This window comes from Periplaneta americana, chromosome 8 (genome assembly GCF_040183065.1).
Source record: "Periplaneta americana isolate PAMFEO1 chromosome 8, P.americana_PAMFEO1_priV1, whole genome shotgun sequence".
NCBI lineage: Eukaryota > Metazoa > Arthropoda > Insecta > Blattodea > Blattidae > Periplaneta > Periplaneta americana.
The window spans coordinates 128,646,908-128,673,931 of NC_091124.1; the positions used below are offsets into that span (position 1 = coordinate 128,646,908).

Genomic DNA, 27,024 nt, shown 5'->3' on the forward strand with positions numbered 1-27,024 from the left:
CGTTGGGATATGGGGCCTTAGCAGTCTTGACATTTTATTAGTGATTTTCACACCGTCTGTGGCGTATAGTGAGGTTAATTTAAAATGAATTTAAGTTTAGTGAAAAGGGTAATGAGTTAACAATTCACAATGGTTCCAAGTTTCAATTTTCGAAACCCTGTACCGTAGGGATAAGATATAGGTGTACAAAGAAAAAATGAAGTTCATTTATTGTGTGTGATCGATAAAAATGTGTTATTTTAAATAGCAAAGTTGATCATATGCTACGCCTACCTGATTTCAATGCAGCTATCATTATAATATTTTTAAGTAATTTATTTATTTTGTGTACTATGTCCATCGGGGCGCAACTATTCCATGTCCATTCCGCTACCCGATTTTTTCGGGGTGCAACTATGCCATGCCTAGGTCTCCCGATCGACAGCGGGGCGCAACTATGCCATACCGGACGGGAGAGCCTACCAGATGAGCTCCTTTGTTCCGGTGAGTTATTTTTATTAAAAACTGACATGATATTTAGGTCAGCACTCTGAAATTTTCACAGTGGAATCAATATACCCTAAAGAATTAAATACATGTTTTTTCGTCGTAAAAATGAATTGCATTTTGTGTTCCACATGTTTTTAATTATTTTTCGGTGGGTAACTATTTTAAAAAATTATATATATATTTTTTTTCATTTTAAGGGCATTTATAAACAAGACTCTCCTTTTCGAATTGCATTAAAACCACTTTTCCATCTTCCTTTACATAGTAAGAGAACTTCAATGAATGAAACCGTGTTCTTTGTCAAACCAATATTTTAAATTCTGATTGCTGCCAAACTATGAAAGATATAAATATAGTATTGCTTGAAATTCATATTTAGAACATACAAAATAACCTACAATATTTTTAACTTTTGAGACATCATGGTTCAAAAACATACTTTTTTGCATGGAATGATCCACGTCCATTTTCAGCTTTTCCTCTTCAAAAATCTGTTAAGTTCCTTCAAAGAAACTGTGAAAATCGGAGTGTGACAAGTGGCCAATAGGTTTGGAGCTCACATACATTATTCCTCTCAGCCTCAAATTTCTTCCACGGACATGCGATCGCGTACCTTTTACTTATTTCTCCTCCCATTTCCCCTGCTCCAGTTACCTCATTGCGTCATTCTATACGGTCCGTCCGTCCGTTATGTTATTTAACGACGCTCACAACTGCCGAGGTTATATCAGCGTCGCCGGTGTGCCGGAATTTTGTCCCGCAGGAATTCTTTTATATCCCAGTAAATCTACTGACATGAGTCTGTCCCATTGACGTGGCCCGGGATCGAACCCTCAAACTCGGGCATAGAAGGCCAGAGCTATACCAACTGCGCCAACCAGGCCGACTCTGATTTTTATTCTTTGCATTATTTTAAATGGAGCATCATCCACTTGGCCTTCTCGCCTCTGTCCGCATGACCGGATTCCATCCAGAATTCTGGCCAGAGAATTCTAAACGGATTTTCGTACGGGCCAAGATCGAAATAAGAAATGTTATGAAAATTATATTGATCGCAAGGCTCTAATCGCGGAATATTGAAGGTATAAACGAAATTGATAGAGCGAAGCTTAATTTGTTTGTCCGACAGTATGAAGAGCTCTACAATGGTCAAATTATAATTACAGCAATGTAATACGTAAAAAAAAAAGTGTGGAATGAAATTAGGGAAATATTGAAGGAAACAGGTATGTTCTTCATAATTTATTTAAGTTGCAGAGCTCTTCATTTTATTTCCAGGTTCAGTTCTGAACATTATAATGTAATAATGATCTCTAGCGGTAAATTAGACTATTTGATTATCAATTCGAAAATGCGGACAACTGAGCGATACTATAATAAAAACGCGCTGAACGAATTTTTTTTCCGATAAGTGAGCGCCTACCTTAACTTACTCGTTACTGGATATTCATCCTGCCTGTGCTATATTTTATTTAATCTTCAAATCCATTTTCACTTAACCTAAAAAAAATTACATACCGAGAATGAAAACGTTTCAAGCAATCGAAACGTTCCCATAAATCCCCTGTTACCTACTTTTTCTTCCAGATCATTATTAGAAATCATTATTGCATGATTCCGCAAAAAATCTTACAATGAAAGAAAGTGAGGGTTGTAACTTCGAAGGACCTTACGAAATTTTCGATGAATTGCATACGGTCAGAGATCTAATGATACTAGGTGGCCACGGAATTAAACTCAACCGGCTGTAGTCCTACAAATCTACAGGATGCCGCGTGAAAATGGGAGTTTTTGAATCGATTAGCGCAAACTCATACTTGAAGTTGGTAAGACTGTGATACAGCCACATTATTCCCTGCCATTTCAGTAGCCATGAGGCAGTGGGCGGGAGAGCATCGTGCATTAGCAGTAAAAACAATGAATGATTGTTGTGAAGCTGCACGACGAGAATTTCGGGTGATCGATGAATTGTCACAACCCTAGTCTATGATTCATTTGAGGAGTTTGGTATCAATGTTGGACAACTCCACTTTTGCTTTCTTTACAGGAGAGGCAAAAAAGTAGATCCTTGGAAACCAATGTCACCGTTATACGTACATTTTTTTTAAACATTCGCATGGGTCATAGAAATATTTTTTCAGTCTCAAAATGTGATTAAAATAAAATTAATATTCAGGTCGAAATTTAAGTTTAAAAAGTGAAGTTGTCCATCTCTGAAACTAAGTCATGGAGTTGTCCGTTTTTGAAACCAAATAAAGCCATATTTAAAGTGGAATTGTCTGTTTTTGAAACCAAACGAAGCCATATTTAAAGTGAAATTGTCTACTTTTGAATCTAAGTCTCTTCTAACTCGGTTTCAAAGCAAATTTACATAAAACAATACTTATTCATCCACAAACCGATTATATAAACAATCAGCCATGTTGGATTCGCGATGCGTGACTGGAAAAGGTGGTACGAATGTGGGCTTCTCATTGGCTACTGAAGGAACTGTCCTAATTTGAAACCAAGCCACAGTGGAGTTGTCTACATTTTGATTCAAAAGCGCACAATTAAGTGCTTTTTTCGCTCTGTTCTGTCCGTTTTTGAATCTAAACATTTCCAGAATAGCATTCACCACATACAATTCTATGAGAAACAATCAATATCTCGAAATCGCAAAAAATGGAGTTGTCTAACTTTGATACTATGCTCCTCATTTAGGATGAGGACAACTAGCATATACACGACCATTTAAAAATCCCCAAAAACCGCACACTCGAAGATCAGGTGATCGCGCGGGCTAGTCATGCTGCTGTTCTTCGACATCAGACGCTCTCGAAAAAGCTGTCGTAATACAGCGATGAATATTAATCTTTCTCACATTTTGCCAAAAACGGTTCAGCAAAAGTTACTCGTCTGTTGGCAACGCCAGCTTGCAATTGTTGAACGACCTGAAGCTTGTACGGATGCAATTTTAGATCTGAAGGCAATATTCTGGCCACAGTGCGGCGAGGCAAACCTAGGGTAATGACACAGCAGGCGAGTGCAGAACGTGGTGGACTCTGCTGGATGGCGGCATTGATTTGGACCGTCTCTGGCGTTCGAACGCTTCTTCTTGGTCATGGAAGCTTCTTGCTCAGGGTAGCGCCTGTTGATTCAAATATTTCAACCCATGTCTTCACATCATGGGCTGACAATTGGATCATGACCCCGAAATTGAAAATGACCCGCAGCTTCACATTAATCCATTATTTACTGTGAACGTACGATGGTCTACCGTTCACTGTCTCCTGGCAACTGAAAAAATGACATTGCCTAAGGAACAGTATGGCGGTATCACAGTCTTACCAACTTAAAGTATGACTTTGCGCTAATCGATTCAAAATCTCCAGTTCCCGCGCGCAACTCTGTATTAGTTATATTATAATTACGCTTTATATTAAGGTTAGTACATTTGTTATACTATCTATGGCTCTTCGGCCCGTTTTCGGGCTATGGCCTCCTCAATTCTTCCTCTTCATTCTTCTCTATCCCTTGCTGCTACCTTCCAGTTCCGCAATCGCAGGAGACTGGTAGTATCTTCCTGAACCATATCTTCCCATCTATTTCGTGGTCTTTCAACAGGTCTTTTTCCTCCATATTGCCCCTCTAAAGTTCTCCTTGGTATCCTTCCCTTCTCCATCCTGACTATATGTCCTGTCCATTGCAGTCTCCTGATCCGTATGAAAGTTGACAAAGGTATATCATTGTATAAGGTGTATAATTCCTGATCATATCGGATTCTCAATTTTCCTTCCCTTACCACTGGTCCAAATATCCTCCTTAACATCTTTCTTTCGGAGTTGTCAACTACATTATGTGATTTTTTTTTGTGAAAGTCCAATTTTCACTTCTATATATAATTACACTACGGATCATTGTTTCATATAATTCAATTCGACTTCTCCAATTTGGCTCCACGATGCCTAATTAGAGGAATAAGTGAATAATATGCTTTATTAGCGACTTTAATTCGATTCTGGATTTCTATATTCTCTTCATTGTCATGCGTGATAGTTACACCTAAATATTTAAATTCATTTACTATTTTTATTTTTTGGTTGGAGATCTGTATATCTACATTCTTGTTCCTTCTTTTTCTATTTAGTATCCTGACCTTTGTTTTTGCCTCATTTATTTTCAAACAGACTTCAGCTCCAGTCCTTTCCAATTTTTCTAATATTTTTATCACTGGTCTTTGTGTTCTTCCCATTATGTTTATATCATCTGCATATCCGATTGTTTGTGTAGAATTGTATTCCAGAGTATCATTCTTTAGTGATATAAATAATATTCAAGTTATCATTTATATTATGTTATCGTTCTGTAGCTATATAAATAATATTCAAATTGTCATTTCTGTTATGTTCCTTAGCGATATAAATAATATAAATCTAGTATTAGATTAGAAAAAAAATACAGTTGCAATAATACTAGTGTTAGTTTTTTCTTCTTATATTATTACATTATACTACCCTGTAACACAATAAAATGAAAAGGAACGACGAGGATTTGAGACTGAGACGTTAATATGTGAATTCCGACGTTCTTCCAACAGAGCCACGGAGGCACAAGTAAAGAAACATAATAATATGCGGAAAAATTGGCCCAATCCCCCTTCAAGACGTCCTAATGATTTGTGGAAGCTCGTCTAGAACATGTCCACTCGAATGCAAAATGTGATCGAGATTGGAGGAAGATGGACTAAATACTGAATCGTGGCTTTTAACTTTTAATTGTTTGAATTTTCTAAGGCAGACGCCAGTATGCTTGTTTTGTTTATGCCACGAAAGATATTTTTGTTAAGTATAAACTTTTTTTTTCCCTCCATTTGTAGCCATAATGCCGTAATAAATAATGATAGTCATGGCATAATGCATTCATGAACCTGATGTTAATTAGACGTACTAAAACAATAATATAAGATATAGCAGCAAATATAATTTCTCTTCATCTTAAAATAAAAAAAAAAAAACATAAAAAGGACTCGGTGGTGTTCGAACGCACGACCTCACGAATAGCAGTCAGGAAGGCTACCATTATGCTACGAATGTAATACGTTGAATACTTTAAATATAACTGTATATAGCAGGCATCACGGTCCAACATTATGTAACATCGCCTGTCTCCGATTTGTAGCGGAGATACCCGTAGGAAACTTAGTACCTAGAGAGCGGCCATTTTTTCTTTTGACAGCTGTACAAGTATGTAATAGTAATGAGCAGAACAAGGGATTTGGAGTACTATAAGATATTGTTGAAACCAAGTATATACGACCAAGATTTAGTGAACTAGAACGGAGCTACTGCATTGAAAAAAAAAACAACAAATACAGTTCAGGCATTGAAAATTACACGCAACTTATTACAAAATTATTTGAAAACAAATGAATGTATTACATAGTTTAAAGAAATATATTGGCCTACATATATAATATAATTTCATTTCCAACTAAATAATTGAATTCATTTGTTTTCTTGGGAGGACATGTCACTAATTTCCATCGTGTGAAAATTAAGGAAATTCTTAAAAAATAAAACATTAATATATTAAAAGCTTTTCTCAAAACATCACATAGGTACACTTAACGGAAAAAAGAATGGGCCGACTCTTAGTCGATAGAAATGCTAAGTTCTATTGCGCGGTTCACTCGTGTAAACGTAACCCAGTGCAAGGCATTGCTGTGGTGTCTCTTCATTGAAAGTTGTTCGTCCGTCTATAATGTAGTCAACCTTACGACGTGTATGTGGCCCAATAGTAAGATGTCTAACTTCCATACCAGAGGTTATGAGTTCGCCTCCCGGTACGGCAAAATTATTATTTCTTTCAGTATTTAATTTATTTGTTTAAATGTGAAATGGCATTTGTTCATAAACTTCATTATGCCTGTCTTGTAAAAATATTATTGCCTATCACCTGTGGGCTATTAATGGGCGAGACCTGGCCTGTATAAACAAAAGTATTATTTGTTCCACATACAAAAAAATCGGACGCATATCAAACACAAATAAATAAACAAAAAACAAACAATTTGTTAATATATCTAGTCCACAAACCACCTGCGTCAACAACTGCTCTCAATCTGCGCGGCACAGAGTCCAAAAGATTATGGAACAGGTTTAAATTCATAGCCACCTCCTTCCACCCATCTAGAACTCTGTCCCACAATTCGCCAGTTATCCGAACGGGTGGTGATTCTGTCCAATTAGAGCGTAGGATCCGTTTAACTGTAGCCCACAAATTTTCAATCGGATTCATATCTGGTGATTTTGAAGGCCAATCGACCAGGTCGATATCAGGCCTCTCGTAAACCATATTTGAATCCGGTTGGAGGTGTGTACCGGGAGATTACCCTGCTGGAAGAAAAGTGCTCCTTCTGGATATCGTTCTCGGGCGGAAGGGATCATTACATTTGCCAAAATGTGTTCGTAGACTTCTGCCGTAAACCAATCGTGGATGCGTTCCAGAAGTCCTACCCCATCGTATGACATCCACACCCAACACGCGATGTTCACGCGACCCGACCTGTTAAGTCGTCCAACGAAGCGTTCATCGTATCGGTGGCCATCCATACGATAAACTAGGCAGGACCATCGTTGCTACAGGAGACAATTATCTCGTCGGAGAAAATTACATTTCTCCAATCGAAGTTCTGTCGGAGAGTAGCATACGCTAGACCGTCCACGGCATCCTCCATCGTCAAATGTTCTCTCCTCACAGCTCGACGACACTGTATGCCACGCTCTCTATTGCCCATCGTCAAACGTAATGACGAGACAGAACGTTTCATTAACAGACAGGAGTATTGCTTGGAATAGAGAGGGAGGCTTATTATTTATTAGAGATTGGGCATATTCTAAGAGATGTCGCCAGATAAATATAGGTTTGCGAGACGTACAGTTTATGATGGAAAATTTTTAATTAAACGAAGAGAGATAATGGGAGATTCGAACCTTAAACTACTACTATTAATTCATTCAATATACCAATGCCTTAACGACTTATGAGACTGTTTATATCGTTTCGGCATAATACCTGGTTTTCCTCTTCATATTCGCTTCGGTTTATTTTGTGTTTATCAATTTTATTATTATTCTTTCACTCTTCTGAGACCCTGATGTATCTAGAATCAACCCTTCATTCGATTTTTTTAACATATTTTAGTCTCTTGAACAAAATACAGCAAATTTAAATGGTTTAATTATGTGTTACCTGGTGAACTACGGCTTTGACGAGACGAGCATGCGCAATGTTAAGTCTCTGGAACTTGGAAATTGTCGGCGGCCCATTCTTTCTGTCGTTAAGTGTACATTATTAACAATCAGAAAAAAAAAATTTAAACCTCTTAATATAGTTTTTTGTTGATTTCCCAAAATTTACATCAATTGACTGATCCCCTTCAAAAAAAAAGAAAAAAAAACTACGTTCCACGTTGGCTGACACAGTTGCAGGATACTTTAAATTTGCACGTCACTTAAATGTACAGTTACCCTTAAAAAGAATGAGACGATTCTTGGTCGTCGGAAGTTAAAGTTCTACAGCGCCGTTCACTCGATATCGACGTAACGATAAGTACCATTAAAAATAGAACAATAATTGTTACAAGGACCACAAGGACAAGGACCAGAATAAGGATCACGAAGAAGACAGCCATTTAAGGCCACGATTTCACAACTTAGCTCGGGTAACAAAATATCATTGCTTCTCTGTACCGAATGGCAAATGCCTGCTATCGGATCTACATTCTGGACTGCTGTGGTCACTGTCTTGTCTCGGTAGCTCATATAGTAGCGTGTTGGTTCCTCCGTATAACCGACACATCTCGTGTTCGATCCCAGGTGAAACTTTTTTTTTTATTGAGTTGTAATTAATTTGTTCAGAGTTCCTCTACTATCTAATTTGTTGAAAAATATGGAATAATTTATGTCCAATTTTTGGGTCTTACAAGTGGGCTGAACCTCGTCAAAAAAAATAAATCTTACTTGGAAGTTAAAAGTATTCTTCCTCAAACAAAAATCATAAAAAACTAAAAGATACCTGGTAACTTAAAATCTTGTCCACATACCATCAGCTTCTACTACAGCTCTAAGTCAATCCGGCATGAATGTCACGAGATTGTGGAATAAGTTCTGATCCCCGGCGAGATCTTCCCAGGTGTCAACAACTTGATCCCACAATCCGTCTCGATTTCGAGGGCGTCGGTGGGCATAGGTGACTATCCTTCTCTTTTTCAATTCCGCCCATAAATTTACGATGACATTCAAATCAGGTGACTTCGGAGGCCAATTAATGATTTCGATCTCGGGTCTCCTTTGAAACCATCTTTGAATGCTTGCGGCATAGTGCACGGGATGGTTACTCTGCTGGAACAGCAATGTTCCTTCGGAAAAACGTTCTCGGACGGAAGGAAGGAAAATATTTTCCAGAATGTGCTCGTAAGTTCCCGCATTAAACCGGCCATCGATGCGTTCTATAACGCCAGGTCCACCCCCAACACGATATGCTAAAGTCCCGATCTTTCACGTCGGTGCACATAGCGCTGATCATGTCGGAGACCATCCTCACGATAGACACGGACAGGACCTTCGTAGTCACTCGAGATGGTTGTTTCTTCGGAGAAAATTACATTTCTCCAATCCAAATCCACTCGATTGGTAGCGAAGGCAAGACGGTTGACAGCTTATGCTTCCCCCAATATTTCCATTTGCGCAGCCCTCCGGCTCCTAATACCGCGGTTCCTCAACCTGCTGATCACAGTCTGTGAAGAACCGGGAAAGTTAGATGCTGCTCTTATTTCGTTAGCAGTCCGAAAGGGGTCCTGTCGAACTGTCTCGAATAAGAGAGCATCCTCTTCCAATGAAGAAATCCGCGGACGCCCAGGAATAGGGCGATTTTTGACCTCCCCTGAATTTTGGTAACGATGAACCCCCTCGCGGCTGTACTTCCAGGAACACCGACCAAACGACCAGTAGATCTAGCCCCATATCCAGCCTCAACTAGAGCTATAAATCGCTGTCTCATGTCACGTCGGTTCGCCATTACGATGAGAAATGAGGGATGACGATAATACTTTAGTGTAGACATGACTATTTAACGTGATATAGAATTATTGAAATAAGGGGCATCTTGCACAGTAAGAGTTCATAAATCAACCCTCAATTAAATATTTAAATAAGAGGATATAACAGGAAGTTCAATTGTTGCGAAACTAATCAAATTAAAAATAATTACATTAAGTAAACAAATCCCAAGTTATGACACCACATTGCTACAGCTAAATTGTAGATTATTAACATAAGCATTGAATAGGTCCGTGCTTATGCGTTGGACGACAAAACCAAACATCGAAAGTTCGAATCTTGCCGAGGAATATAACTTCTTGCTTTTTATAATGTAAATCAGACTTCTAACTACATTTATATTTCTTACATTTATTAATATTTATAGCCAACATTGAATTTGTAAAGAAAAGATTTTAGAAATCTCATATGGAATTTGTGATCTGTAGTGACATAAACATAGATTATCTCTCGGAACTTTTCCGTAAAAGTAAATTAAATTCACTCCTTGAAACTGGAAACCTTATTCGTAGGGTCATTTTCCCATAGCATACAAGCTGAAGTAACACAGCCATTGGTAAAAGTTTTGTACACTGAATTACACTGAATTCCTATTCGACAGCACCTATAATCAATGACTTGTATGAACATGATAAACAAATCTTGTTTCCAATATTACTGAACAATTTCAAAATATTAATTTAAAAACTATAAAAGGGTCGTAAATGCTGTAGACTATCTAGTGATTATTTACATTTATGTCTACGAAATGAATCTTGGGAAAACGTATACTACTGATATTAAGAGTAAATGTATAGTATTTTTCACTTAATTTCAGAATCACTTCAGTGGATGTTCTCCACTCAATGTTGTGAAAAAATTCTAAAGTTAAAACATGTAGATAACGCAGGGACTTCAAAATCTCATGTATTAAAAAGAAGAATCTATATGTAATGAGTTGCAATGTAATGATCCTCGTGTTCTTAAATACTACAAGAAGTACAGTGTATTTTATCAAAAATTATGAAAGAGGGAAATAGAATACATTTGAATAGAAAAGTACAAAATTCAGATAATTCAATTAAAGCTATTCGGAATATTATTAAAGTTAACCTTGTAGATATTATATGAAAGAAAATATTTGTTCATTAAAACCAGTGATTATAAAGTAGAGGATCCCAAATCTATTGCAAATTCTTTTAACGTCTTATAGTATATAGTAAAGAAATATTATTGACAAATTAAACATTCAAGATTTTGCAAAAGATACTGCAATTGGTAACTTAACAGATGCATTTAATAATTAGTATTAATATATGTAATTAGTCAATAACTGCAAAAGTGCTTTTTCGTTCAATCATAACATGAATAAAATTGAATTCACATTAAATTAAACACTATTGCAAACACGTAGATAAAATAGTTCAAATCAACTGAAGGGGTGGGAATGAAATAATCCAAAGCCACACTTTTAACAAAAATTGTTTTTGTGCGAGTGCATTTCTTACACATATGGGAAAGCTACTAATAAAATATTGTAATAATTACTCAACAAATGACATAGCCTAAGGACTCTAAACCTTTATAAAAGTGTGTCTGTGTGGCTTAGGAATATTTTTTAATTTCATTTTAATTGTTAGTTTTTAATATACATGCATTTACATTGTGTGTGTGTGTGTGTGCGTGTGTGTGTGTGTGTGTGTGTGTGTGTGTGTATAAATGCATTCATTAGATTAACGTTTATAATATTATAACTTGTAATTTTGTATTGTCTATGATCATTAACACTTAATCTGAGGACTTTTTAAAACTCTATTTCAACGTTATTTAGCTATTTCAAAGTTATTTAGACAAAAAAAAATAGTTGTGTAGACGAGGAATCGAACTGGCACTCTTCTATACAACACGCAGAAATCTTAGCGTCTGAGCTATTGAAACGACACGAAAGCTTTCCTTTCTGTGCGGAGTGTCAATCTAGTCATGAAGGTCCATTGTCGATTTAACTACACGATTTATGTATATATTTATCTTTTATTTACGCAATATTATCATATTTTTTGCAGTTTTTGAAGTGAATTTCAGAACGATGCTAGTAACAAACCAAATAGCCTGAATTTAAGTAACTCAATATTCGTTATCATGTGTATCAGTGCTCTGGTCTCTGATCATGCGCAGTGTCTTACATCTGAGACTTAGGAATATTCAATCGTCTCATCCTTTTCTAGGGAAACTGTTACATCTTCAATGACGTCATTAAGATATGTGTTCGATAACACATTTGAAACTTCACTAAGTGTGTCTTATCTACTGTGTTGATGTGAATATGTCTAAGTTCGGTCTAGTATTAGGATGCGATCCCAGAACGGCGACCGACACATTTTCAGACGAGTTTTGTCTCGCCCAGAATTTTATTTCTATACTACACGACAAATTCAAACGAAGTATAGATTGATTGACAGACGAAGATTCAATGTATCCATCACAACCTTGAGATGGAGCGGGTGACGTCATTTAGCGATGCGCGGATGGGGGATTTAAGGCACGAATTGGCGGGTGGCGCAGCAGCTGAGGCAGTGTAACTCCAGTCTCACAATTCAATTTGTCATCATAAGCACGTTTGTGTATAATAGTACTTACCTGGCGCTTTACGTTAGGGTGACCTGTTTAAAAAAGAACTGTTCCTTTTTTCAGCCTCTTGTCCCCTGTCCCGTTCTTTAAAAATGGCGTCTCGTTTCCCTACATTGTTGTTAAAATATTTATTTTTCTTCTATTTTATTATGAAAGACAAATACATTAGTTTTACAAACATAATTCAGATTGTCAGTTTTGTGTTAGGAATCTGGCACCAATGCATCAGCAGAAAGAGTGTTTCCATTGATGAATTCAATTTAGTCTGAAGAAAGGAATCAGTTTTCAGTTAAAGCCATAAAGGCGATGTTAATCACAAATTGTCGTTTCAAAAATGTATTTTGCATGAACTTCTATAGTTTCCTAAAGGAAAGACCAACACTTCTAGGCCAAAGTCACTCATCAAAGAAATATGATGCAGATTGTACAGTTAATCTTCATGCAGAATGTTAAAATAGTTCGAAGGTATGAAGCAAAAATTTTGCTATGAAAGAAGTTCAGAATACAGTGACATGGATGTGAGGTCCAATTAACCTGAACTAATTTTTAAGCAGATAAGTTAACTAATTAACCCAAACTAGTTGCAATAAACAAATTTGTCAACAATGACTTAAGCCAAGCATCCATGCTACTCTATTATGTACTTGCATAATTATTATAGTCTAGTTATTGTAAATAGTATATTATTTACTACTTTAAAATAAATTATTATTATTATTATTATTATTATTATTATTATTATTATTATTATTATTATTAATCTTGCAGACTTTCATTCAATCCTGAACAGATGGAAAAACTATTTTCAGTACTACTAAATATACATAGGCCAAGTAGAAATGATCAGGACGAAATTGAAATACAAACTGCTGAGCCATTTATACCCGAACCCACACTTTCTGACGTCGAAATTGCGACAGAAAATCTGAAAAATTATAAGTCTCCAGGTATCGACCAAATTCCAGCAGAATTAATACAAGAGGGTGGAAGCGCATTATCTAACGAAATTTGTAAGCTTGTACTTGCTGTTTGGGAAAAGGAAATTGTACCAGAACAATGGAAGGACTCAATAATCGTACCTATCTTTAAAAAGGGGGACAAGACTAACTGCAGTAACATTCGAGGAATATCACTTTTGTTAACGTCATGCAAAATTTTGTCCAATATTCTTTTCAGAAGATTGACTCCATATGTAGATGAAATTATTGGGGATCATCAATGTAGTTTTAGGCATAATAGATCAACTATTGATCAAATATTTTTCATTCGACAGATAATGGAGAAAAATCATTTATTCATAGATTTCAAAAAGGCATATGACTCGATTAAGAGAGAAGTTTTATATGATATTCTTATTGAATTTGGTATTCCCAAGAAACTAGTTCGATTAATTAAAATGTGTCTCAGTGAAACGTTCAGCAGAGTCCGTCAGTTTCTGTCAGATGCGTTTCCAATTCACTGTGGGCTAAAGCAAGGAGATGCACTATCACCTTTACTTTTTAACTTTGCTATAGAATATGCCATTAGGAAAGTCCAGGATAACAGAGAGGGTTTGGAATTGAACGGGTTACATCAGTTGTATGTTTATTCGGATGACTTGAATGTGTTAGGAGAAAATCCACGAACTATTAAGGAAAACACGGGAATTTTACTTGAAGCAAGTAAAGAAATAGGTTTGGAAATAAATCCCGAAAAGACAAAGTATAAGATTATGTCTCGTGACGAGAATATTGTACGAAATGGAAATATAGGAATTGGAAATTTATACTTTGAAGAAGTGGAAAAATTCAAATATCTGGGAGCAACAGTAACAAATATAAATGATACTCGGGAGGAAATTAAACACAGAATAAATATGAGAAATGCCTGTTATTATTCGGTTGAGAAGATTTTATCATCCAGTCTGTTGTCAAGCAATCTGAAAGTTAGAATTTATAAAACAGTTATATTACCGGTTGTTCTTTATGGTTGTGAAACTTGGACTTTCACTTTGAGAGAGGAACATAGGTTAAGGGTATTTGAGAATAAGATGCTTAGGAAAATATTTGGGGCTAAGAGGGATGAAGTTACAGGAGAATGGAGAAAGTTACACAACACAGAACTGCATGCATTGTATTCTTCACCTGACATAATTAGGAACATTAAATCCCGACGTTTGAGATGGGCAGGGCATGTAGCACGTATGGGCGAATCCAGAAATGCATATAGAGTGTTAGTTGGGAGGCCGGAAGGAAAAGACCGAGACGTAGATGGGACCAATAATATTAATATTAAAATGGATTTGAGGGAGGTGGGATATGTTGATAGAGACTGGATTAATCTGCACAGGATAGGGACCAATGGCGGGCATATGTGAGGGCGGCAATGAACCTCCGGGTTCCTTAAAAGCCAGTAAGTAAGTAAGTAAGTAAGTAAGTTAGTTAGTAAGTAAGTAAGTTATGCTCCAGACTATTGGAACTCAGCCATGAGTCTTCTAGCCTCCCAATATACTGTATTTGCCCATTTGTCCCATTCCAGAATGTGTGAAGTGCAGTACATTTCTTAAGATGGTCGCAATTCATGATGGCATTTCTTTTGCACAGTATACAGTTCGGTGAATCCAGAATGTTGAAGCGATGGAGGTGTTCTGCCAAGCAGTCGTGTCCTGTAGTTAGGCGGAATGCTGCTACAGCTTCACTTCGGGAAGTTTCCGGAATGATGTTTTTTCCGTTGCCAATTTCGCCCACATTTTCCCTTGGCTAATTCCTCTCAGTTGGTTTGATCTTTTCTTTCTAAAAGTGGAAATGATTATTGATTTTGCTGAAAAAAAAAAGATGGAGTTGTTTCCTGTGGGGGGGGGGGGGGTCAACTTTTTTTGTAACTTCTTTCGCCAGAAGATCAGCTGTCTCATTTCTTTTGATACCAACATGAGAAAGAGTCCATTGGAGTGTGATTTCTTTACCTGCTTCTTGTAATATCTTGATTAATGTTTTGATTTTCGAAACTTTGAATGTCGGTATATATCTTGAATTTGATATGACTTGAATAGCAGAGGCGCAGTCACAAAATATAGCCACTTTGTGGAATGAATTTAATCTAACACAGAGTTGGGACAAGGCAATGCGTAGTGCTTCTAGTTCTCCATTAAAAATTAGTTTTTAATCTTCCTGCAGAAGCGCACAAATTGAAGAGTGTGCTGCACACTCCAGCGCCTACACAACACCCTTCTTCCATCAGTGAACCATCGCTGTAGATGTGTAGGTATTCATCCTCAGGATACATTGTATTTATTGTTTCCAATCCCAGGAATTTCAAAACTTCTGTATTAGTATCTTATTTTTAACTTTCTCCAGTAGGTCTAATTTATCCTCTACTTCTATTTGTTCCAGTGGGTTTTCCTAGGCAATTTTTTTTTCTAATTTTGTTTCTTGAATATAATTGTTCATAATTTCATCAAGATATTGAATACATTCTTTCTGAGTTTTCAGGTTTCTCTCTCTTCGCTGGTAGTTAATCCAAACGTCATCTGAGGGCAACCTAATTACTTTTCATATTGTACGAGAGCCTTTTTCTTTATTTCAGTATATAGTGGAATATTATTAATAGCAGGTACTAGGACTATTTTATTTAAAATAAATAAAACTGGACCCTATTGCACACTGGCATTATATAAACACAAGTAATAATGAATAGGGCTAGGATTTTGATGAAATTGCATCTTTTTTTCTAGTAAGCCAGAAACACAGCTGCTTTAGTGTTTATACGTTATGTGGTAAACTGAGTATTTTAAGACATATTGTTACGGCATTTTTTTTGCATTTTTTGCCTGTTTCAACTCATAAGAGCATCTTTTTTATTCGGTAATTTTTTAGGAATCTTCATTTAATTTTGGACATAAATTCTCATTATTGATGTAAAATAATGTTTATTTCCTTTGATATTTTCTTTACATATTTTGTCCATTAATATCCATTATTTTGTATAATATTTTAATCGTTTTCCTACACAAATATTGCCATTTTAATGTAGTACACCCTCACATAATGAATCAGTACAACCACCCCTTCAATATAGACTCCTCTATACCTGCTAATTCGGGATGAGTGGTCTCGTGGTAGACTACATGGAAACTAAAAGTAAACTAAATCCATGGGCCAAGACTGACCAGCCGACTGCTCACCTCACGTCCACATACCAACGCAGAGGTGAGCGATCATACATGGAAACTACATCAGGTAAAATAATTAAAATGTACTACTTAAAAAAAGTATGTAAAATTTAATTTAATTATTAGTCTAAATATTAAGTAGTACAAAACTTCATTTCCTACTTAGCCAATTATGTAAGATCAACTTTTACGGAATTTTTAAGGGCATTTCTGAAAGATTTTTAGGTCATAAATGCATTGTTTTAGAACATTATTTCATGATTTACAGGCCATCAAAATCCTAGCCCTAATAATGAATGTTTAGATAAAATGTGGATTCATATCAAATTTAATAAGTGTCCTGTTTTTTCTTTTTATTCTGAGAACCTGGTCACCCACTTCACGTTAAATTCCTACAATCTGGGACATAACGTTTACAAAATCTGCAGAACAGTTTATTGTTTTAAATAATAAACACACCATCACATTCTGAAATACGTGTTCTTAATTTTGTATACAATGTACTTGTTCTATTTTTCGGAAAGTAATGTGCACGAACTGCTGACTGACACACTTGAACACAACTACTCTATTTAGTTCTTTATACTCTGGAGGAGCAAATACCGTGCCGGTTCTGAAATAATTTCGCAAAAATTTGCGTGTAATTTTCATTGACTGAACTGTAGTACTGCTTTATCAGTGCAATAGCTCGGTTCAAGTTCACAACAATTTTGGCTATATATACAATATTTCACTATTACTTTATAGTACTCCAAATCCCTTCCCTGATAATGAGACACGTGACAGGCCCTATATTTTTAATAGACATCTTAGCCTCCTCAACTTTCAAATCCACCGTTCGCCACTGGTTTCCGGTTATTTGTACAGGGTGTTTCAAAATACGGGGCATAATTTCAGGTATGTATTTCCCACATGTAGACAATCAAAATAGTTCATTACAACATGTGTCCGGAAATGCTTCATTTCCGAGTTATGGCCTTCACAACATTGAAATTCACCGGAACGTTTTTCTTTCCGCAGGTCGTTGTCATTACAGAAGATGTTCAAAATGTCCACCTCCTGCTTGAATACAGACCTCACATCGATGTCTCATTGACCTGCGAACACGATCCCAAACTCCAGGAGTATTGCGTATGTCCTCAGAACATGCCACAATTCGATTCCGAAGGGATTCCAAATCAGGCACCGGAGACGAATAAACCAATGATTTTAAATGGCCCCACAAGTAGAAATCGAGAGGGTTCAGATCAGGTAAGCGTGGAGGCCAAGCAATTGGGCCACCTCTACCTATCCATCGATAGCAAACCTTCGATCCAAGTACCGGCGAGCCGTACGATTGAAGTGTGAAGGAGCGCCATCATGCAAGAAGTGAATGTGTTGACGATTGATCAGTGGAGTGTCTTCTAAAACATGAGGTATGGTGTTTTCCAGGAAGTTTGTGTACGCCTGCCCCGTAAGTCTGTTTACAAGTACATAGGGTCCAACTAATCGATCACCAATGATACCGGCCCACATGTTGAGGGAGAACCGCACCTGGTGATGAGATGGAACAGTTGCACGTGGGTTTTCATACGTCCATACATGCTGATTGTGGAAATTTGTCATGCCATCTCGTATGAAATGTGCTTCATCTGTAAATAATACTAAGGCAGGAAAGTTCGGATTTACACCACAATGCTGCAAGAACCACTGACAGAACCTAACTCGTGCAGGGTAATCTGCTGGTGACAGGGCCTGTACACGTTGCAAATGATATGGATACAATTGATACTCTTTCAACAGTCTCCAGACAGTCGTATGAGGAACATTGACTTGCAACGCTACCCTTCGTGTGCTGATAGAAAGAGTCATGTTCACAGCCTCCAGAATCTCCTCCTGTACTTCTGGAGTTGTAGATCTTGGTCGTCCCCTTCCCAAACCAGGAGAGTTAAATTTTCCATACTCGCACAGACGGTAATGGAGACGTACAAATGTCTTCCGATCTGGACATTGTCGCTGTGGGTACCTCTCCTGGTACAAACGACGAGCCAGCGCAGCATTGCCGTCCGCTTTACCGTACATGAAGTGTATCTCTGCCAGCTCTTGATTTGAATACATGTGGCACAGTCTAACGCCTACACAACACTGAATGTAACCTTCGCCTCGGAATGAACTGTCAGAGTGCCCTCTTAATGTCACCTTTGACGGCAATGACTTGCGGAAAGAAAAACCTTCCGGTGAATTTCAATGTTGTGAAGGTCATAACTCGGAAATAAAGCATTTCCGGACACATGTTGTAATGAACTATTTTGATTGTCTACATGTGGGAAATACATACCTGAAATTATGCCCCGTATTTTTGAAACACCCTGTAGATCCGAATGTTAAGTCAACAGACCTCTCGTTGGTAATTATTACTACTACTGCAAAAGTTTCCAAAACTTTAAGTTTCCATTTCGGAAGAAAATTAATGAGCTTTCGAACTGTTGCTGGTATTGATCTCCATAAATAAACAACAGAAGGGCGTAGCGATTCAGTGGATTTCATTCCGCTGTGGTATTGTCCTTAAAGATTCTGCAGATCACGTCGAAAGGAGCTACTCAAAATATGCAACAATTTGCGAGTGGGAGGGGGGAGGAAAGGAAAAATGCACTCCACATCCTTCAGTCGTAAGATAGTGTGTAAAAAGGCTTAGAACAAAAGTTGAAAGGTCAGCAAAATCTAACAACACTTTCAAAGTAAATAGAGGAAGCTGCTTAATGAAGACACAGCAATAAAACAACCTACCAGATGCACCACGGAAAACAACTGACGCCAAACATCTAGCAGAATAAGTTACACATTTTTCTTCATTCCAACTGTGTAAAGTACTGTACAATAGCGAATTCGTCACGGATGAAGCGCATCTTGAAATTTGTGATGTTATGAAGCAAGTATGCGTAGGTAATATACTTGAGGAGTTCTATGTATGTAATAGGGACCTATGACAGGAAACCGTGTTTTGAGAAAAATAGGATTAAAGATTTCAGCTATGCATAATATTTTATTCATTATTTTTTACTTTTGCAACATTACACAATAAATACTCTTGCATATTTATTCTATCGAGTGATGAGTGTATGTATGAAAGACCTATTAGAGATAAACACTTTTCCACACATTTGGGGACGATAGGCCCAATTTTTAGTTTGCCTTTTTTACCTATTTTAACTCCCGTTGCCTATTTTAAGATTAAATGCATTTTTTAGCCTTTTTACGTTGTTATGGTACATTTTATATATCTTTTAATGCATTTAAAGTAAACCGCACATAAATTATATCAAAAAACAAAAAAGAACGGTTGTATAAATTAAAAATATATATTCACCTCACATAAATTTTGCTGAGAATCTTATTCTCCGGCAATACATATGTTTCCAAGAAGTCGTAAACTTTTCTCCCCTACCGATTCCAACTTTTATATCACTTAACAAAGATGTTTGAACAGTATAACCCTCAGTGCTCAGATCACTTCGGGGTTTACCAACGAAAGAAAGCGGATGAGGGAAGTATTAAAAGCAAGTCTCCAGGTCCCGTTACTGTTGTCGCTTGCGCGCACAAGTCACGCGTACTTTGAAGTCTCTAATACCTTCTCACACCCCTCTTTTTGAGACAATACACAGTCGGCTTTTCCCGATCTCTGAAAAAAAGTACAGACAGTACTTCTGAAATAAGTTGTTTTAAGTTTGCTCCAATCACTTCAGTAGCAGTAGAAAGATCTTTTTCCACCATGAAAAACGTTCTCTCTAACAGGCGTCACACTATGACAGTTGACAACTTAAAAAGTCATCTTGTTGTGACATGTAATCAAGGAAAGTGAGTACCGTATGGGATAGTTTATTATTTGTCTTTTTTTGTCTGTTTCCATGAATAATAAATGCCTATTTCACTGCCTATTTTTACTTTTTTAGTGCCTATATGCTTGCCTATTTTAAACAAAATAAATGCATATCCGGGCTCTAATTATCATCATCACAAAAGCGCTTCGTCTCCTTCTTACATATTTCGGACTTTCTTCTTTACTTCCGACTACTGCGGTAGGCCTAGTAGTAATTGCGGTCTTCCCGGCCTCTACAACGGTATGATCAACGATTCAATTGATATATACGCAGAGCAGCATTTCAAGAGGAAAATGCTAAGGGCTGTATTTACTCTGATTTCCAGGGCCGCATGAACAGGTTTAGACGCCCAGCTGCAAGTTTCCATATTGTCACTATTAGGTTTGAATCGCAAAAAAGGAAAGTGAAGGCAGGCCTGGGTTCAAAACCGGTCTGACAGTGAAGACTGTGCATCAGCTGGAGACGGATCACGTCCATAATAATGGAGTGAGTGTGCATATGGCGGACGACAGGAGACTGATCACTGCTCACAACCGAAATTGCACTATTCCGCATATCCGGTAAGAAACATGTATGTCAACAGTAATTGTTCTTTAAAATATCAATACGAGCAATCAATATCAATTACAATTTGAGAACGCTTTATATAACATATTCTGTATTCAAATTAATATTGTATTCTATGTATCTAACGAAGAGGCTATGATACACCACAAGATTTCCTGTAGTTAATTAACGAAGGATAAAATAAATTCATGAACGAATATGAGAATGAAACGAATGAAGAAATTCGTACATGATGTGAACGCGTGAATTCTTTCGTAATTAATTAATTAAAGATAAACCATTTAATGGAGGAACAAAATTATTATTCACATTTACAAAACCTCAGATATATTTTTCCTTAATGAGAAGTGTCACGTGGTGGGCATGGTTAAAAGCTAACATGGACCAAGGGACATACACAAACTCCATGTGGAATTAAATTAATCTGCACTTCCTTCATGGAAATACAAATAGTTCAGTTTAGTTTAGTTTATAGTTTCGTTTGTTTTTGTTAAGTTTTAGTTTTAGTATAGTTCGGGTTTGTTTAGTTTAGAAAAACCATTAAATAATACAAAATTAAAATAAGCTTAGGCTAATCTAAATTAAAACTATTTATATACAAGTTAGTTAAATTTACATTCAAGATACATATTTCTGAACTGTGAAAAGTTTTTTTCTGAAGAGCAAGTCTCTTAATTTAGTTTTGAAAACTCGTTCCTATTTCTAATGTTAAAACGAATTTTATTAAAACGCTTCACGCCCACAATAATGTATGACTATTACAAGTCTCGGCTAATCTACGTTTAGAAACAAAAGGTTAAGGTTGGGGCAAACTCGGCTAATCTTGTGACACGGACAATTTCGTTATATTTCTTCTTTCCTTTGATACGAATAATTTATACTGGCAGAAAAAGGAAATTTCTTTTCAGTCCTATAGATGGCAAGAACTATATTTTCTTGTGGTGTTTTGAGATTTGAGATAACAGCGCTTTCTGCGCGTCTTTTTTAACTACTAAAGGAATTGATTTGGTTCTTACTAGAGCTGCTTGAGTGAATATTTGTCTGTTTCAAGAATATTTTTAAGCGGATTCTCGACGACTTTATTGCTAATTCAACAATATAGGGCAAGAATAAAGCTCATTTTTGCATTTTGTATAAAAAATTATAGAGTTATGGCCTATATCACATTGTCCCTCAGTTCCTTATGTTGCACGCTTCTTTTCTTAGCATATTTCCACGTTTTTAAAATGGAGAATTACACAGAATCTAACTTCATGATAGTTCTATGCTTTCAGCTCCATCCACTGAAAAAATTTGATGAAGATGAGTTTACATATTTGCCTGTGAGAGTTGGATTGCATACTTGGAAGGGTTTCTTACTTACACATGCCTAGAATATATTTTAGTGGGTTACATTATAACGTTTTATCAACTGCTATGGTTGTCTAGCGTCTGAATGATATGAAGGTGATAATGCCGGCGAAATGAGTCCAGGGTCCGGCGACAAAAGTTACCCAGCAGTTGCTCTTATTGGGTTGAGGAAAAACTCCGGAAAAGAACCTCTAACGGGTAACTTGTCCGAACTATGATTTGAACCCGGGCTCAACGACAGAAAACATTGGCGAGTTTTATGATTGCCTAGAACAGGATCTGGAAAGAACAGGCCTAAAAAATAATTCCAAAAAAATTTGGAATCTTGACGAAAGTGGATTCAATTTTGTTCCTAAAAGAGCCAGTAAAGTTATGCAGCTAACGACTGCGGGAGGCGGGACGTCAATAGTTCTTCTTTCTGCAGGAGTGTGTGGACTCAATCTAGTAATTTTTAAAGGAACTAGTCTATCAGGTTATCTTCAAAACAAAACTTCTCCAAAATGTTTGGTAACATGGATGGATTAAATCAGACATCTTCATTAAGTTTCTTCAGCACTTGTTCGGCATTCATTCCGCCTATCAGTCCCATAATATTAATTATGGATTCACATCACAGCCACATTTTCGCAGAAGCACTTTAATTCAGCGAACAAAATGAGATTTATTTTGTGACTTTTCGAAGTCACATCACTCATTTGTTGCAGCCCCTGGACGTTGGAATCTTCGGACACTAAGATGTTGAGGAGGTCGAAAGTTTAATATCACCTCAAGAGGAAAAGCTACACACCAACTACACATAATTTCCTTCTCATCTTGAAAGGAGTGTTAACTGAAATTATGTCTCATCTGAAAATTACGTCTGCTTTTACCAAGTGTGGCATACATCCTTGGAACAGAAATGCAATTGCTGAGAGTGTTTATAAAGTTAATGAGGTCCATGATACAGCAGAAGCAGCATTTCCAACTCCAGATGCCACTGTCACTGTAGGATCAGCTACTGCAGCTTCAGATGAGAACGTAGGAATTCTTACTCCAGTTCAGCGACTTCGGAAAAGAAGTGATGCACAAGAGGCATGAGTGTTCGTCAAAGACAATTCCAGTTTGAGTGGAAGCATTGTACAAGATGATCACCAGGCACAACAGCCAAGGGACCCCAAAAGTAGGAGGAGGAAAAAATGCCGTGGCCGTCCTGTTCCGGGATCATACAGAATTCCAGTTCCATTCAAAGTGCTGTGAAAGCAGATCATCATCCAAAGGCGCCGAGAGACCCGAGAACAATAATAGAATAAATCAAAAGAAGGTAGAAGTTTCTCAGTCGTTAAGTTCTGGGATAAGAAATTAATCAACATCAGCTAAGAAGCGAAGAAGGTCAACGAGTGACTTGTGTACTTCCTGATCTGGGAACTATAAGAGCGATACTTTAAGAGAACCATGGATACAATGTCTACAGTGTGACCAATGGTCTCATGAAAAGTGTCCAGGATTGACTGTTTATAAGTGGGACTTCAAATGCATGGGAAGTAGCATAGAGAGCGACTAAAAGCTTTGTCACGAAATTATCAGAGTTCTCAAATCTTTCACAAAAGGTACACATACATTTTATGTAATACTGGTGATGAATTATAATAAATTTTCGGAAACTCAATATAATATACTTCAATCATCTATCTTTAACTTTTATATTCCTAGAATCGCAACTTCTTATTTTCGTTACTTGAAGATCTTACTTATTTACTCATTCACTCACTCACTTATTTATGGCTTTTAAGGAACCCTGGAGGTTCATTGCCATCCTCACATAAGCCCGCCATCGGTCCCTATCCTGAGCAAGATTAATTCAGTCTGAAAAATCATATGCCATCTCCCTCAAATACATTTTAATTTTATCTTCGCATTTATGTCTCAGTCAAAGATCTTTTTACCCTCCGGCCTCCCAAGTAACACTCTATGTGCATTTCCGTATCGCCCATACGTGCTACATATCCTGCCCATCTCAAATGTTTGGATTTAATGTTCCTAACCATGTCAGATGAAGAATACAATGAGTGCAGTTCTGTGTTTTGTAACTTTCTCCATTCTCCTGTAACTTCATCCCTCTTAGCCTCAGATATTTTCCTAAGAACCTTATTCTCAAACATCCTTAACCTCTGTTCCTCTCTCAAGTGAGAGTCCAAGTTTCAGAACCTTACAGAACAACCGGTAATATAACTCTTTTATAAATGCTAACTTTCAACTGTTTTGAGAACTGACTGGATGACAAAAGCTTCTCAACAGAATAATAACAATAACACCCATTTCCCATATTTATTCTAGTTTAATTTTCTCCCGGGTATAAATTATATTTGTTCCTGTTGCGCCAAGATATTTCAATTTTTCCACCTCTTCAAAGGATAAATTTCTAATTTTTATATTTCTTTTTCGTACAATATTCTTGTCACCAGACATAATCATAAACTTTGTCTTTTCAGGATTTCTCTTTACTTGCTTCAAGTAAAATTCTCGTGTTTTCCTTAATAGTTCGTGGATTTTCTCCTAACATATTCAAGTCATCCGCATAAACATACAACTGATGTAACCCGTTCAATTCCAAACCCTCTCTGTTATCCTGGACTTTCCTAATGGCATATTCTACAGCAAAGTTAAAAAGTAAAGGTGATAGTGCATCTCTTTGCTTTAGCCCGCAGTGAACTGGAAAAGCATCAGACTGAAACTGACCTAGCCTATACGGAGTCTGCTGTACGTTTCACTGAGACACATTTTAATTAATCGAACTAGTATCTTGGAAATACCAAATTCAATAAGAATACTGTATGAAACTTCTCTCTTAACCCAGTCATATGTCTTTTTGAAGTCTGTGAATAAGTGATGTACTGTACTCTTATACTCTCATTTTTTCTTCAATATCTGTAGAATATAAAAAATCTGATCAATAGTCGATCTATTACGCCTAAAACCACACTGATGATCCCCAATAATTTCATCTACATATGAAGTTAATCTCCTCAAAAGAATATTTGACAAAATTTTGTATGACGTCAACGAAAGTGGTATTCCTCGAAAGTTACTACAGTTAAGTCTTGTCCCCTTCTTGAACATACTGTAGGTACATTTATGAACTTCTTCCATTGTTCTGATACAATTTTCTTTTCCCACATACCAAGTAGAAGTATATAAATTTCGCTAGATAATGCACTTCTGCCCTCTTGTATTAATTCTGCTGGAATTTGATTGATACCTGGAGAGTTGTAATTTTTCAGCTTTTCTATTTCAATTTCGTCTCTAGAAAGTATGAATTCGGGTATAAATGGCTCAGTAGTTAGTATTTTAATTTCGTTTCGATCATTTATATTTGGTCTATGTACATTTAGTAGTTGACAGCTTAAAACTTTATCACGAAATTAGACGAGTTTGTCCTATTTCGATCTCGCGAAAATGTACTGCGTTACCAGAAATACATTGATGTAAATGTTCATACAAACATTATATTAGCGAAAATTTACAATTAAGAAACAGAATTCCACATTCATTGAATAAGGGCTTACAATGTTCTCTTAAGCCGTAACTGTTAATAATACGAAGAGATTTTTTATGAAGAAGAAAAACGTCTGTAGCAATGACACTATTTTCCCACAGTAAAATTCCATAATTCAAATAAAATTGGTAGAAAAACATTATACATTTTTAGTAAGGCATTGGCAAGAATTAATTGTTTTAATCTTTTTAACAAGAAAAATGCTCTTGAAAATCTTCCAGAGAAGTTTGCTATCGAAATAAGGGCCTGAAAGTTTAGCGAAGCTGTCTAGGAAACTGTCCTCAATCTAAACACTGATTAGTAATAGACACCAATGGATCTAAAATTACATTAATTATAGATTTTAAAATAAAATTTGAGAAGCCATAATAAATCTGGCTCTTAGAATTACTCAATTCCGTATGTAATTGATTCATAAACATCTTATCGTGTTACCATTCTCGAATTAAAATGATATTAACTTCATTAGGCTACTCATGGATAAAAACTCCCCAGATGAGGTTTCAAGATGTTGTATGAATTCAATTGTATTTAGCTACAAAACTAATAAAAAATTTGATAATTTGTCTGGAGTAATATTACCCGTGTTGAATGTAGTATGAGAGATATGTCTACCAATGTCATTACTATTTTTAGTTGGTTATTTTACGACGGTTTATCAACTGCTATGGTTATCTAGCGTCTGAGTGAAATGAAGGTGATCATGCCAGCAGAATGAGTTCAGGGTCCAGAGCCGAAAGTTACCCAGCATTTGTTCTTATTGGGTTCAGGGAAAACCCCAGAAAAAACCTTACCCAGGTAACTTGTCCCAATCAGAATTTGAACCCGGGCCCTCTCGTTTCACGGTCAGACATGCTAACCGTTATTCCAGAGCGGTGGACTAAATTCATTCATACTTATATGCCATGCGTTCTTACACTTATTGTTTGCATCATTATGTACTCATAATGCTTTATTTTTGTATGTTTAAGTTTGTTTTTATGGTCTTTTTTCTTAAGTTTGTGTAATTTATAAAAATTACCGGACTTTTACGCAAATTTATCAAAACATTTAATGACGTATGTAATGAATATGCCACAACATGAAACATCATTGTACTCAAGTTCTTTCTTAATAGCTATGGGTCGCTCCTGAAATTCGCTGCCGCTGTACTGTACATCAGAGGCAGTCTTAGTTCTCAGTCCTTTAAAATATAGAGTAGTTATTTAGAAATATTTTTAATACACAGAATTAGTTTCTTACAGTCAGAGTTTTTAATATCGATGGCCCAAAACCAGACTGTTCCAAGTCCATTTTACTATTTTTTTTTCAGGAGAACTATTTTAAGCTCCTGACATTCAAATCTTCATTAAACAATTTGGAATAGCTTCATAG

The 27,024-nt window shown here is 36.5% G+C and overlaps 2 protein-coding genes across 3 annotated transcripts in view; one reads left to right on the plus strand and one right to left on the minus strand.

Annotated features, from left to right (window-relative positions):
• Kul (Kuzbanian-like) overlaps positions 1 to 27,024 on the minus strand; it is a 690,443-nt gene that overhangs the window by 641,910 nt on the left and 21,509 nt on the right. The window lies entirely within an intron of this gene.
• The window catches only part of LOC138705031 (serine/threonine-protein kinase Nek8-like), a 232,638-nt gene continuing 226,248 nt past the window's right edge, over positions 20,635 to 27,024 (plus strand). Inside the window, exon 1 of the mRNA XM_069833582.1 lies at positions 20,635 to 20,761. The gene's annotated coding sequence lies outside the window, so the exon portion shown is untranslated. The remainder of the gene's footprint in view (positions 20,762 to 27,024) is intronic.